The sequence below is a fragment of the Protopterus annectens genome, chromosome 1.part0 (genome assembly GCF_019279795.1).
Source record: "Protopterus annectens isolate FY-2018-M chromosome 1.part0, PAN1.0, whole genome shotgun sequence".
Classification (NCBI taxonomy): domain Eukaryota; kingdom Metazoa; phylum Chordata; order Ceratodontiformes; family Protopteridae; genus Protopterus; species Protopterus annectens.
Window position 1 is genome coordinate 135,886,450 of NC_056725.1, and position 12,140 is coordinate 135,898,589.

Consider the following 12,140-nt stretch of genomic DNA (forward strand, 5'->3'; position numbering starts at 1 on the left):
CAATGTCCTGTGTAGGATCGAGTTGGGACTTTGGGAAATTTATCAGGACTGCAGCAGGAGCAGGAGGTGCTTGGTGTGACCAAGGAGAGTCTGTCTGCTGCCTAAAAGGGTAGATCATCTAGGTATGGGAATATTTGTATTCTCCTTGCTCTGCAGTAGGCAATTACTGGGGGTAGGCACTTCCTTTATAAATACCCTTGGGGCAGTGGAGAGCCCAAAAGGCAAGGCACAAAACTGAAAGTGAGATGAGCCTGCTATGAATTCAAGATATTTCCTGGAGGTAGGCTTTATGGGAATGTGAAGCTAGGCCTCCTTTATGTCCAGGATTACCATGAAGGCCTGAGGGAGGAGAATGAGGGGAAAGAGAGTGGGTAAGGGTCAGCATCCTTTGAGGGGAAAGAGAGTGGGTAAGGGTCAGCATCCTGAAGGAGGGTACCTTTAAGAAGAGGTTGAGGTGGGAGAATCTAGGATTAGTCTCCATGGTCCTTCCTTTCTGGGCACCAAAAAAATTCTTGAGTAGAAACCTTTCCCTTGAGCAGGAGTGGGGACTGATTCTATGGTGCCTTGAAGCAGCAGGGTGTTTAAGACCTGGTGGAGGAGGTACTGTTGAGATGCGGGAGGTGGTGGAATAGGCAGTCTTGGAGGTGGAGTGATCCAAGTCAAAGTAGACATCCTGCAGGATAGACAAAACCTATTTGTCTGATGTTACCAGGGACCATGAAGGGAGACAATGCGAGAGACGGGTGGACAAAGGTGTGGTGGGAGGAGGGGGAGGGGAAAGTGGCAGGTAGACACTGACTGCCCTGTCTGGAAAAGAGGGCCTCTGGCCAGTGGTCTGATGAGTCCTTGGCTAAGCAATTTGTCTCTAGGGAGGCCTTCTAGACCTGAGGGGGGGGGGGGGCTGAAGGCCTTGATATCTTTCTTATAAATTGTGTCTTAGCTGGGTAGTTCTTCTGGAACTTTGGAATTGGAGAGACAATGAGATGCTTAAGGTCTTGAAGCTCTTTCTCTTTCTGCTGGAGAGACCTGGAAAAGATCAGCCACCTTAGTACCAAAGAGGGCCGAGTGGTCCAAGGGGGTGCTTGGCTCTGAAGTCATCAGGGAGGGGCTGCAGACATGGCCAGGAATATCTTTTTAGCATGGATGCTGATGCAGCTGACCTAGCCGAGGCCTCGGCTGCATCATATCCACACCTAAGGGAGTGCTTGTTCAGTTGTGAGATAAGCCCAAGCAAGTAAGACTAGGATGCTTTAACAGTACAGTCAGGAAAGTCTTTTAGCTCTTTGGAGGCTTTGTCCAGGAGAGCCAGAGAGTACTTGGCCATGTGAGACTGGTAATTTGTTGCCCTAAAAGCTAGGGTAACAGAAATGTAAATGTTTTCCCCCCCACCTCTCCATGGCTTTGCTGTCCTTATCTGCAGGTAGGACAATGGTGGCAGGGTGGAGTTTGGATGCCCTGTCCTTAGAAATGGATATAGTGGCTGGGTCGGCTGGGGGGCACTTGAATAGGAATTTATCTGAGTTAGGGATCCTATATACTATGTTTGCCATTTGAGGAGCAGGTGGCTGGGAATCTGGATTAATGGATGCCGCAGCAAATGCATCCAGGAAGGCCGATTGGGCAGGTGGGATAGGTGACGGATTAGGTGATTCCATCTGAATCAGATCTGTCTGAGCATTCCCACTTAGTGTTCTCTCATCAGGTTAACAGTGCCCCTGAAGGTTAGGTCTTCCACTGGGGAATCAGGCTCAGCATAGGCTTCTTCAGGGGAACCATACCCCAAGCGGCATGAAATTTGTGAATAGTAGGACAGGAAGTCCTCTGAGGTGTCAAGACAGTTCCTCCTCTGCAGGCTGGCTGACAGTCCTTTCAGGTAATGAAGGCCTGGGGCTGAGAAGAGGCGGAGCAGCAGGGGTGAACTCTGGGGAAGGCCTGAGGGCCAAGAAAGTATTATAGAGACTCTAGCTGAAGGCCTGCCAATCAGGTAAGGACTCTTGTGCTGGAGAAATATGTCTGTTCTTTTAATTTTTCTTAGAAGATCTAGTCGGCGTCTGGCTGGCGATAGGCCTGGAAGAACTCATTGGAACGGTGGAGGCTGGGTCTGAAGCGCCCATTGAAGGTATTGGTTCCCCCTGGCATCTGGAACAGGTGCCAGTACATCCTTTCTGGACGTGTCGTCTGCTCTAGATTATGCGGCCTCCTGTAAGGTACCCACTGTATCTGTAGTGGTAGAAGCCAGGTCCTCAGCCAAGCTGACGGCGGCTACAGGTTGAGCAGTGGCAGAGGGAGGAGCAGTGGAACTAGTAGGCCGCATGGACTTGGACCTCTTCCTTGGTGGTTTGGATAGGGCATCAGAGATGGCTTCCATACCGAGAGCAAGCTGACTTAGGCGCTGGTTCTCAAGATGCAAGTCAAGTGCCTGTAAGCGGCAGCAAAGGGTCTTGGGGACGAACGATTTACAGATGGAGCAGTTTTAGTAATCAAAATAGACACTGGTCATGACCACAGTTGCACTTACTCTTACCGGACATGAACAGACTATAATACTACAAAAGGACTGAAGAAAAAGCCCCAATGGGGTACTTATCTTTAATGCGAAACAGATCCGATGTCTGCGAGTAGCAGGAACACCTGGTGTACGGCTGGCGGCTAAAAAGTTCTGAGGGCTGGTGCGTGCAGATGTCACCTTTATACCCCGTGTACCTGTCTCCACGCCAGACGTCCGATGCACCATGAGGGACTGAAAAAGCTTTGGAAACCTAGCCGGACAAGCTGATCAGAAGAAGGGTAAACCCACTAGTAGAATACTGCAACAGTGGAAAAGGAGGACATCTAGGCATTTTATAAACACCCTTGGGGCAGTACAGAGGTCAAAGGGCAAAGCAAAGAACTGAAAATGAAAGGAAGAAAAGTACAGTTTTGCACCTACCATAAATGTAGATGTTCGAGTGCTAATACAGCTGCAGTCATTACAGATGGGTTCTCCTGCCGTCAGGCGGGTCCTCGGTCGGCCGAATTCCAAAGTCTAGGTCCGGCGTCGGTTGTTGTCGCCTTCTTTCCTGATGTCAGTGCGACAGGGGTATACAAGACACAGCCGACGCCATTTTCTTCAGTCTTTCTTGCCCCAGATGTCAGGTGCCCCCAGAAGGAAGGCAATAGATAATTTGTATATATATATAGTCATGCAATGCAATATAATCCAAAATCAGTAGTTGCAAGAAAATACACCATAGAAGGATAACCCAATCAGGTTGTATGAGGAGGAATTAGCCATTAGGTCTGTACCAAGAGGGGAAGGAGGGAGGGAAACCTGGACTGCAGCTGTATTAGCACTCGAACATCTACATTTATGGTAGGTACAAAACTGTACTATGTTCATTGTGCATACAGCTGCAGTCATTACAGATGGGTAGAATCCCAAAGCTACGCACAGGGTGGTAGGCACTAGGTGGAACTAGGAGGAGCCAGAATGCCCTGCAACACAGCAGTGGCAAAGCCTGCTCTAGTTTTGGAGTATAAAGGTAGGTGGTAGTGTTTAGTGAAGGTATGCACAGAACTCCAAGTGGCTGCCTCCAAAATATCTTTGGTAGGAACTCCTCTAAGGAAGGCTGCAGAGGTAGCTGTGGCCCTTGTGGAGTGGGATCTGAGGCCTGCAGGTACAGATTTACCATGAAAGGAGTAACAAAAACGTATGCAGTGGCCTATCCATTTTGAAATTGTCTGTTTGGAAATTGGCTTCCCTTGAGCTCCTACAGCATAGAACACAAAGAGTTGCTCTGATTTCCTGAAAGGCTTTGTTCTGTCCAAATAGTAACACAGCTGTCTATGGATGTCTAAGGAATGTAGCAGCCATTCCCCTTTGTTTTGAGGATTGGGGTAAAAGGTAGGTAAGTGTATGGCCTGATTCAAAGCTACCCTGGATACTACCTTAGGCATAAATGACGGGTTGGTTCGTAGGGAAACCCTGTCCTGATGGAAGATGAGAAAGGGCTGCACAGCCATGAGGGCTTGTAGTTCCGAGACCCTACGAGCTGAGGTAATAGCCAGAAGGAAAGCTGTTTTCCAGGACAAATATTGCAAATCTGTTGAGGCAGCTGGTTCAAAAGGAGGCAATGTTAATTTTTCTAGAATGTAATTAAGATCCCAGGCTGGGATTGGTTGTTTCCTTGGAGGTCTTCTATTCTTAGCCCCTCTGAGGAACTGTCTTAAGAGTGGGTGAGAGAATAAGGGTGGATCAGTGTTGTATTCTGCAGAAATGGCTGAGGCATGGATTTTGATGGAGGAGAATGAAAGTCCACTGTTCAGCAGCTCAGCTAGATACTGTAATATCTGAGGCAAATTCAGTTTTCTAGGATCCTGGCCTTTTTTCTTATTCCAAGCGCAAAACCGTTTCCATTTTGCAGAGTAAGCTTTTCTAGTAGATGGCCTTCTGGCTTCCAAAATGAAATCCTGCACCTCCTTGGAGAGTAGGGTCTGTTGTGGTGTTAAGGAATTTTCCATGCAGCCAGATTGAGTGTTTTCAGCTGACTGTGAAGAGTTTTGTAGCTGTACTGAGTCAGAAGAAGAGGCATTAGAGGTAGGGACCAGGGAGGAGAATGTGTTAGACTCCTCAGGAGTGGGTACCAGTGTTGTCTTGGCCAGTCTGGAGCAATCAGTATCATCTTTGGTCTGTCTGCTCTTGCTTTCAAAAGCACCTTGGGCAGTAGAGGAAGAGGTGGGAAGGCGTAAACTGTCCGTGCTGCCCAACTGAAAGAAAGGGCGTCCACTCTCCAGGCCTTTGGATGAAATGTCCTTGAGCAGAATTTTGTCAATTGATGGTTTTTGTGGGAGGTAAAGAGATCTATGTCTGGCCTTCCCCACGCTTGGATTATCTTTGTAAACACTTGAGGATGCAACTTCCATTCGTGCGGGTCTGTCATATTTCTGCTTAGATTGTCTGCCAGCATGTTTTCCATACCTGGCACGTACTGTGCTTGAAGTTCGATTGGCCATTCCAGAGCCATGTTCCAAAGTCACATGGCCAGCCTGCACAAGGGGTATGAATGTGTTCCTCCTTGTTTGTTTATGTACCACATTACTGTGGTGTTGTCTGTTCTTATCAATAATTGCCCTGGATGCAGGAGGTCCTTGAAAGCTGTAATTGCATTTATCACTGCTAGCATTTCCTTTTGATTGATGTGAAGGTGCTTTTCCTTTTGGGACCATTTGCCCTGAATGCACCTGTCTGCCATGTGTGCCCCCCAGGCGTAGTCTGAGGCATCTGTTGTGATGACTTGATTTGCTTGAGGTTTGCAGAATGGTAGACCTGTGTTTGTTTGGCATACTTGAGCCCACCATAGAAATTCCTTTTGCAAACATGGAATTAGTGGTATTATTGCTTCCAAACTGTGGTTGTGTTGAGACCATAAGTTTTTTAGGTACCATTGAAGTTTCCTCATATGCAACTTTGCACATGGGATTAAAAGAATGCAAGATGCCATGAATCCCAGAGCCTGCAGGATTTTCCTTGTAGTTAGCCTGGTACAATTTGCTAGTATCTTGAAGTACTGAGTTAGTTGCCCCTGTTTTTCTGGCGTAAGATAGGCCATCTGGGTGTTTGTGTCCAAGTTGGCACCCAGGAAAATTATTTTCTGAGATGGCGTTAGCCTGGATTTCTCTTTGTTGACTGTGTATCCCAGAGAATTCAATAACCATGTTACATAAGCCAGATGTTCCAGAAGTATGTGTTTGCTGTCCGCTTGGATCAGGCAGTCGTCCAAATAAGGGTACATTTGTATCCCTTGAAGTCTGCAATAGGCAATTACTGATGCCAGGCATTTCATGAATACTATGGGCGCAGTAGATAAGCCGAAGGGCAATGCAGAGAATTGATAGTGGATCGAACCAGCAAGAAATCTGAGGTATCTTCTGCAGCTTTGTCTGATTGGGACATGCAGGTATGCCTCCTTGAGGTCCAATGTTACCAGCCAAGACCCCTTGCCCAGCATGGGAAGAAGCTGCTGTAAGGTGAGCATCTTGAATTTTGGTACGAGTAGAAATGTGTTTAGGATGGATAAGTCCAAAATGGGTCTCCAATCGGTTCTCTTCCTTGGTACCAGGAATAGTCTGGAATAAAAACCTTGACCTTGTTCGTGAGTAGGTACCTCTTGAATAGCTTTCATGTCCATGAGCTTTGAAATTTGTATTTGTGCCTCTGCCCTTTGATTGTGTGGCAGGTTCGGCATGCCTCTCATTTTTGGAAGAGTGTGAAAATGAAATCTGTAGCCTCTGTTTATAATGTCCAGGATCCATTTGTCTTTTGTGACAATATGCCAATTTTTTGAAAATAATGCCAGCTTTCCTCCCAAGGGTGCTGCCACTTGAGCCTTGCTTGGCATGCAATGGGGAAAGTCATTGGGTTTGTTTCCTGTATTGCTGTGCACTGTCTTTGCCACCTCTTGATGCTGGAGATTGCCATTGTCTGCCTCTATATGATCCTTGAGAATGTCCTCTGCCCCTTGTGCGCCTGTATTTACCTCTTTGGGGCTTGTCCGTGGCTGGAAAGGACCAGTTTTTTGAAGGCCAATTTCTACTAAAACGTGGTGGTTGTACCTGTAGAAAAGCTTTAACTGTTTGCATAGATTTAGCTTTTTCTTCCATTTTCCTTAGTATCTCCTCTGCATTAGTACCAAACAATACATCCTTTTGTAAAGGAGCATCTAGTAATTTAGCTTTGACATGATCAGGCAAGGTTTGTTCCCTAAGCCAGGCATGTCTACGAATGACTGATCCTGCAACAGCAACTCTACTTGAGGCCTCTAGAGCATCATAACCACATTGTAAGGCTGAGGTAGCAAAAGAAATTCCCTAAGCCTTTTCTTGGAATCTGAAAAATCTTGGCCTTCCCAATGGAAGTGTTCCCTCAAGGTATGCAAGGTTTCCCCCAATGAGAAATCCTCTGAGGGGGGATACAGAAGGAATGGACTGCTCTGCATCAGAATCTTCAAAAGGGGAGTACGAATGCTCCTCCTCATCAGAATGTTCTGAAATAATGGAGCCCTGGTCAGAAGGGGGAGATTCTTCCTCCACTCTGGGTCTTTTGTCCGGTGGGGGTTGGGAACCCCTGATAAGAGTAATTAAATCCTCAGCCATTTTGAGCATCTACTTCTTAGGCATGGGGCCTGGAGATGGGCCCTGTGCAACAGGCCTCTTGGAGTGCATGGCTGATTTAGACTTAGTAAAGGCCTTGATGGAAAAGGAAGAAGAAGGTCTGAAGACACCATGGGTGGAAGTAGACCTGTCCACATTAAGAGGCTCAACACTCACAGTGGCTTCGGTAGCTGTAGTCAGGGTGTGGGCCGAGGAACCTGCGGTCTCGGTTACAGAGGATACCGCCAGAGAAGTGTCGTCGGTAGTCAGGGGCTGCTTAGGCACCTCACTGAGAACCGGACCACGTGTAGCCGGTTTTGGCGTGGTGTCGGTGGAGACCGCGGACCTCGCGTGTCAGTCTTTGTCCTTGCGTTTTTTGGACAAAACAATAGTCGGAGTCTCTGACGACATTTTATAGTTAAAAGCTTCACCAAAAAAGTGCTGGGCGAACTCCGCCCGATGCTTAATAGTGCGTTTATTAAAAGTAGCACAAAAGCGACAGTCGAGACGTCGTGGTCTGGGCCTAAACAAGGTATACAGAGGGAATGGAAATCCTTATGCGGTATTTGCTTCCCACAAGAAATACAATTGTTAACTGTCTGACATCGGTGTGAGGCAAGAAAAGTTTCCCCAACGGGGTACTTAGCTTTAAAGAAGACTTCGGTTTCCAAATTTTCGTAATTTCAGGAGCTGGCTGACCGGCACTTGCGAACTGCTTCTGCTTCGGGCACCGCGCAGCAAAAAAGACTGGAGAAAATGGCGTCGGCTGTGTCTTATATACCCGTCGCACTGACGTCAGGAAAGAAGGCGACAACAACCGACGCCGGACCTAGACTTTGGAATTCGGCCGACCGAGGACCTGCCTGACGGCAGGAGAACCCATCTGTAATGACTGCAGCTGTATGCACGATGAACATCAGCAAGACATAAAAACTTCCTGAAAAGGGGATGAATAGGAATATAATGGAAAGCATCTTTCAGATCCTAAGACACGAGATTAGCTGGGGGTAGTAAGAGAGGAAACTGGGTTTGAAGAGTAAGCATCCGAAAAGAAGGACGTTGATAAAGTTGTTGAGCAGGGAGAGATCCAGAACAGGTCTCCAAGTGCCCTCCTTTTCAGGAACCAGAAACATCCTGGAGTAAAAACCCTTTCCCACTTGTGAAGGGGGGAGAGGTTGAATGGTTCTTTGGTTTATCAGGGACTCTAGAACCTCCGCGAAATGAGAAAGTTGATTTACAGCAGGTTGAAGAATCCCTGAAAAAGAGAGGGAGATACTTCCATACCATGAAGTAACCCTGACAAATGACAGAAAGAACCCAACAGTCTGAACTGATGAGATGCCAATTTGGAAAACAGAGGGAAAGCCAAAAGGACAAAGGAACCTTGTCTAACAGAAGGGACGGAGGTGAACTGTCAAAGAGAAGTAGCCTTATCAGACAAAGAAGGCTTCTGAGCCACAGAAATCTGAGAAGCCTTAGCAGAGGGGGTGCACCTGCCACCCTTCCTGCCCTTGGAGGCCTGTCTGAGTTGCCTGCGAACAAAAGCAGATCTCTGGAGCTCAGAGATAGGAGAGAGAAAAATATGTTAAATGCCCTGCAATGTTTAGCCTTACTCATGAAGAGACTTACAGGTCAGCAGCAGCTGCAGTTCCAAACAGATGTTTGTTATCCAAAGTAGCATCCAACAACTTGGCCTAAATGTCTTCAGGCAGAATCTGGAGATGTAGCCCAGAATCACACCTTATAACAGACCCAAAAGCAACACCCCTGGAAGAGTCATCAGCAGCACCATAGCTACATTTAGTAGAGTGGCGAGCCTTAAAATGGCCCATAAGGGCAGTTAGCCTTGTGTTAATCTATGAAAAAACTATGAACTTGAGAAGCAGAACCTAATACAGATCAAGCAGAATATTTGCCTTCAGAACCAGGGAGGTCAGAAATAACTGGACAAGTCTGAGCAATCAAGGCCAGAGCATACTTGTACATGTGGGTCTGGTACATGTGGGTCTGGTAATTAAACAGCTCTAAAGGCCAAAGTAGAATCAGTGTAAACTTTCTTACCAATCCTCTCCATTACCAAACTATTCTTACTAAAATGCAAAAGTTTGGAAGATGGCAAAACTTTAGAAGGTTTGTCAGAAGAGACTAACACCATAGCAAGATCAGGAGGAGGACATAAAAATAAACAATGACAATCCTCAGGAACCTTATAGAGCCTGTCAGGTTTCTTATGAGCAGCAAGCTGAGCATCAGGACACTTGGAAGCAGCAATGAAACTGTCTAACAAGACAGCCAACACAGGAGGAACTGAAGATTGTTTAGGAATATTCACCTGAAGCTATTCATAATATCTTCTCTGAATATCAGGGGCTTGAGAAGAATTCCATGATCCTGGTAATTGTGTCCCCAAAGGACAACTCCTCAAAAGTAAACTCAGGGCTAACAGACTCCTCCTCAGAACCATAAGCCAAAGGTGAAGGCATCTGTGAAGAATAGGAAAAACACCCTCATCAGACACAGAATACTCGTCTGAAGAATCCAGTTCCTGAAGTAGTTTAGAAGAGGTAGAGATTCAAGAAGAAGCAGGCATCGAAACCCCATGAAGAGGCTTCATGACCAAATACAAAACAAGCCCTGAGTAAACTCTTGCCACTCCCTTTGACGATCCTTAGGAAAGACCGAAGCATGTTTAATTTTTTTGTGCTTTCTTGGAAGGGACACAAGCCCTAACAAATATCGGAGACTGCGACCCTTGAAGAGATTCAGTAAGAGAAACTGGAACCTCCTTCCCTAACCAGTATCTGCAGAATCTCTCTAGGACCCTCCGAGATAATCAACTGCGGTTCCCCCTGGACGTCCACAGCAAATGCCTGAAAACTTACAGGATGTGCAAAAAGACAGATCCATGTTAGCCTCTGATGGGGTCAAGGCAGAGGAATCTAACGTAGACTATGAACGATCTACACAGCTATCACCTGCTTCTAGAAGGACGCTGACATCCACTGGAGGCTGGACAGCCAAGAATCCGGCCAAGACTTCTTGGCCGCCTTCTTACCTAGTGGGAGTACCTCGGGGTTAAAGGATTCTGCCATGGTATCCTGGTCTAACTGTTTAAGTCGCTTAAGATAAATGACCAGGGAAGACAAAAGGCTTCTGAGTATCTTAAGCACAAACACCTTACAGACTCTACAAGAAGTATGGTCGTGGGAAGCAACCAAACAAAAAAGACACCGTTCATGATGATCCTTATGGGAACTATGCCTCCCACACTGACATTTACCCTTCTTGGATGACATGAACTTCAGGTAACAAAATAAAATAAAAGACCAAGGAAAAAAAACAAACAGGGCACTTAATCTGGTGGCTAGGTATTCAGCAAAATAACAAGGTGTTCATACCAACCAGTATAATGACGTTCGAACTGGCAGCAAAGACTTTCTGGTTAGCTGTGCCCATATGTCCCCTTTAGACTCTAAGTTCTGTGCAAGGAGCATATGTATGATGCCTGGCGCATACAAGATCATTAAGCTTTTGTATACTGGCCAAGCTTCAGGCTACCCTGGGCAGGAGATCCCTTCTGTTTAGAATATTGCAACAAGAACATCTATGAATGGCAAACTATTCAGCACAAATATTTTCAGTGGTTGCATTCATTCAAAGCTAGGTCTTAAACTGAATTTTATAAGTCACAATAATCACAGTAGGTATGAAATTTGTAATGTTGCATAAATAACTTATGACATTTCAGGAACACTTTAAGCAACACATATTGACAGCAGCATTTTTTCATACAGTTGTGAACTTTCATACGAGGCTATGCAGTTCTCTGTCATTTGAGATATTTAATGAAATAAGAAAATTATCATAATAGAAATAAACAGTATACAAATAATATTCAATATAGCTTTACCTGCACTAGATAGAGGTCAAAGATCACTCTAGTTGTGTTTGCAACACAGATATACTTTCAAATTCCTACTAAAAGATCTCCTGTTCAAAACTTGATTATGTTCCTTTACAGAACCAGACTAACCTCACCTGTTCCTGACTTTCAACATCCCTAGATCACAAGTATACTGTGTAGTATCACTTAGTGCATAGTACTGTGAACCAGGTGTTTGGGCCACCTTTATAGTTATGATTTCTAGTTTATGACCCTGTTTGTCTATGGAAACTTATTTTTGAATTTACGTTCAAGCAATTATATATTTGTTGTAGAATATCTTGTTTGTTTCTCAATATTCTAATCACTGTATGCTGCATCAACTGTAAAACTCTGATTTTCACTCCTTTTACATGTTCTATGCTCTTTGTACAAAACAGCTATGTTTATATAATTTTTTATTATGTTTATGATTTTTTTTTTTTATAATTTTTTACTATGTATTTGGAGCTTTTCTCCCCGGGCCTCTGCCGAAAATGGTCACCTTGTGTCCAGTCAGATTAAACAAGTAAACAAATGGAAAATATATATAAATAAATTGTGTAAGCTTGAAGACAAAATATTCTAATACTTTGAACGTAGCACAGTTTTTAAATTATAAATGCAAATGTGAACAAGCAATCTTTGCTATCTAGGTAGGTCAGAGGCATACAACTGCAGAAAAGCATGGTTGGTAGCATCAATACACTGTAATGAGTTAAGTCACTGAGCAGTTCACCTTGACATTTTATTACATCAATCTGGCAACTTAAAGCTCTGGTGGCTACATCCACTACTGTAAAAACTGAAAGCAGTCTAATATCTGGTTCTCTCAATTACTGCGGCAGTGTTAGGGGCTGGAATCAATTTTCATCCCTTTTCAGGATCCAGAGACATCTGAAATAAGGCATCTCCAAACGAAAAATCCTCTGTTGGAGATGCAGAGGAAAGGATGTCCTCTGTGTCTGTAACAAAGCACAGTTGTGTAGATGCCTGGGAAGTGTAAGCCATGGCAACAACAAAAATCCAAGGCAACCAGGAAACAGATCAATGTAGTAGTGTAAGCCATGTCTTCCTTTTAAGAACCAGA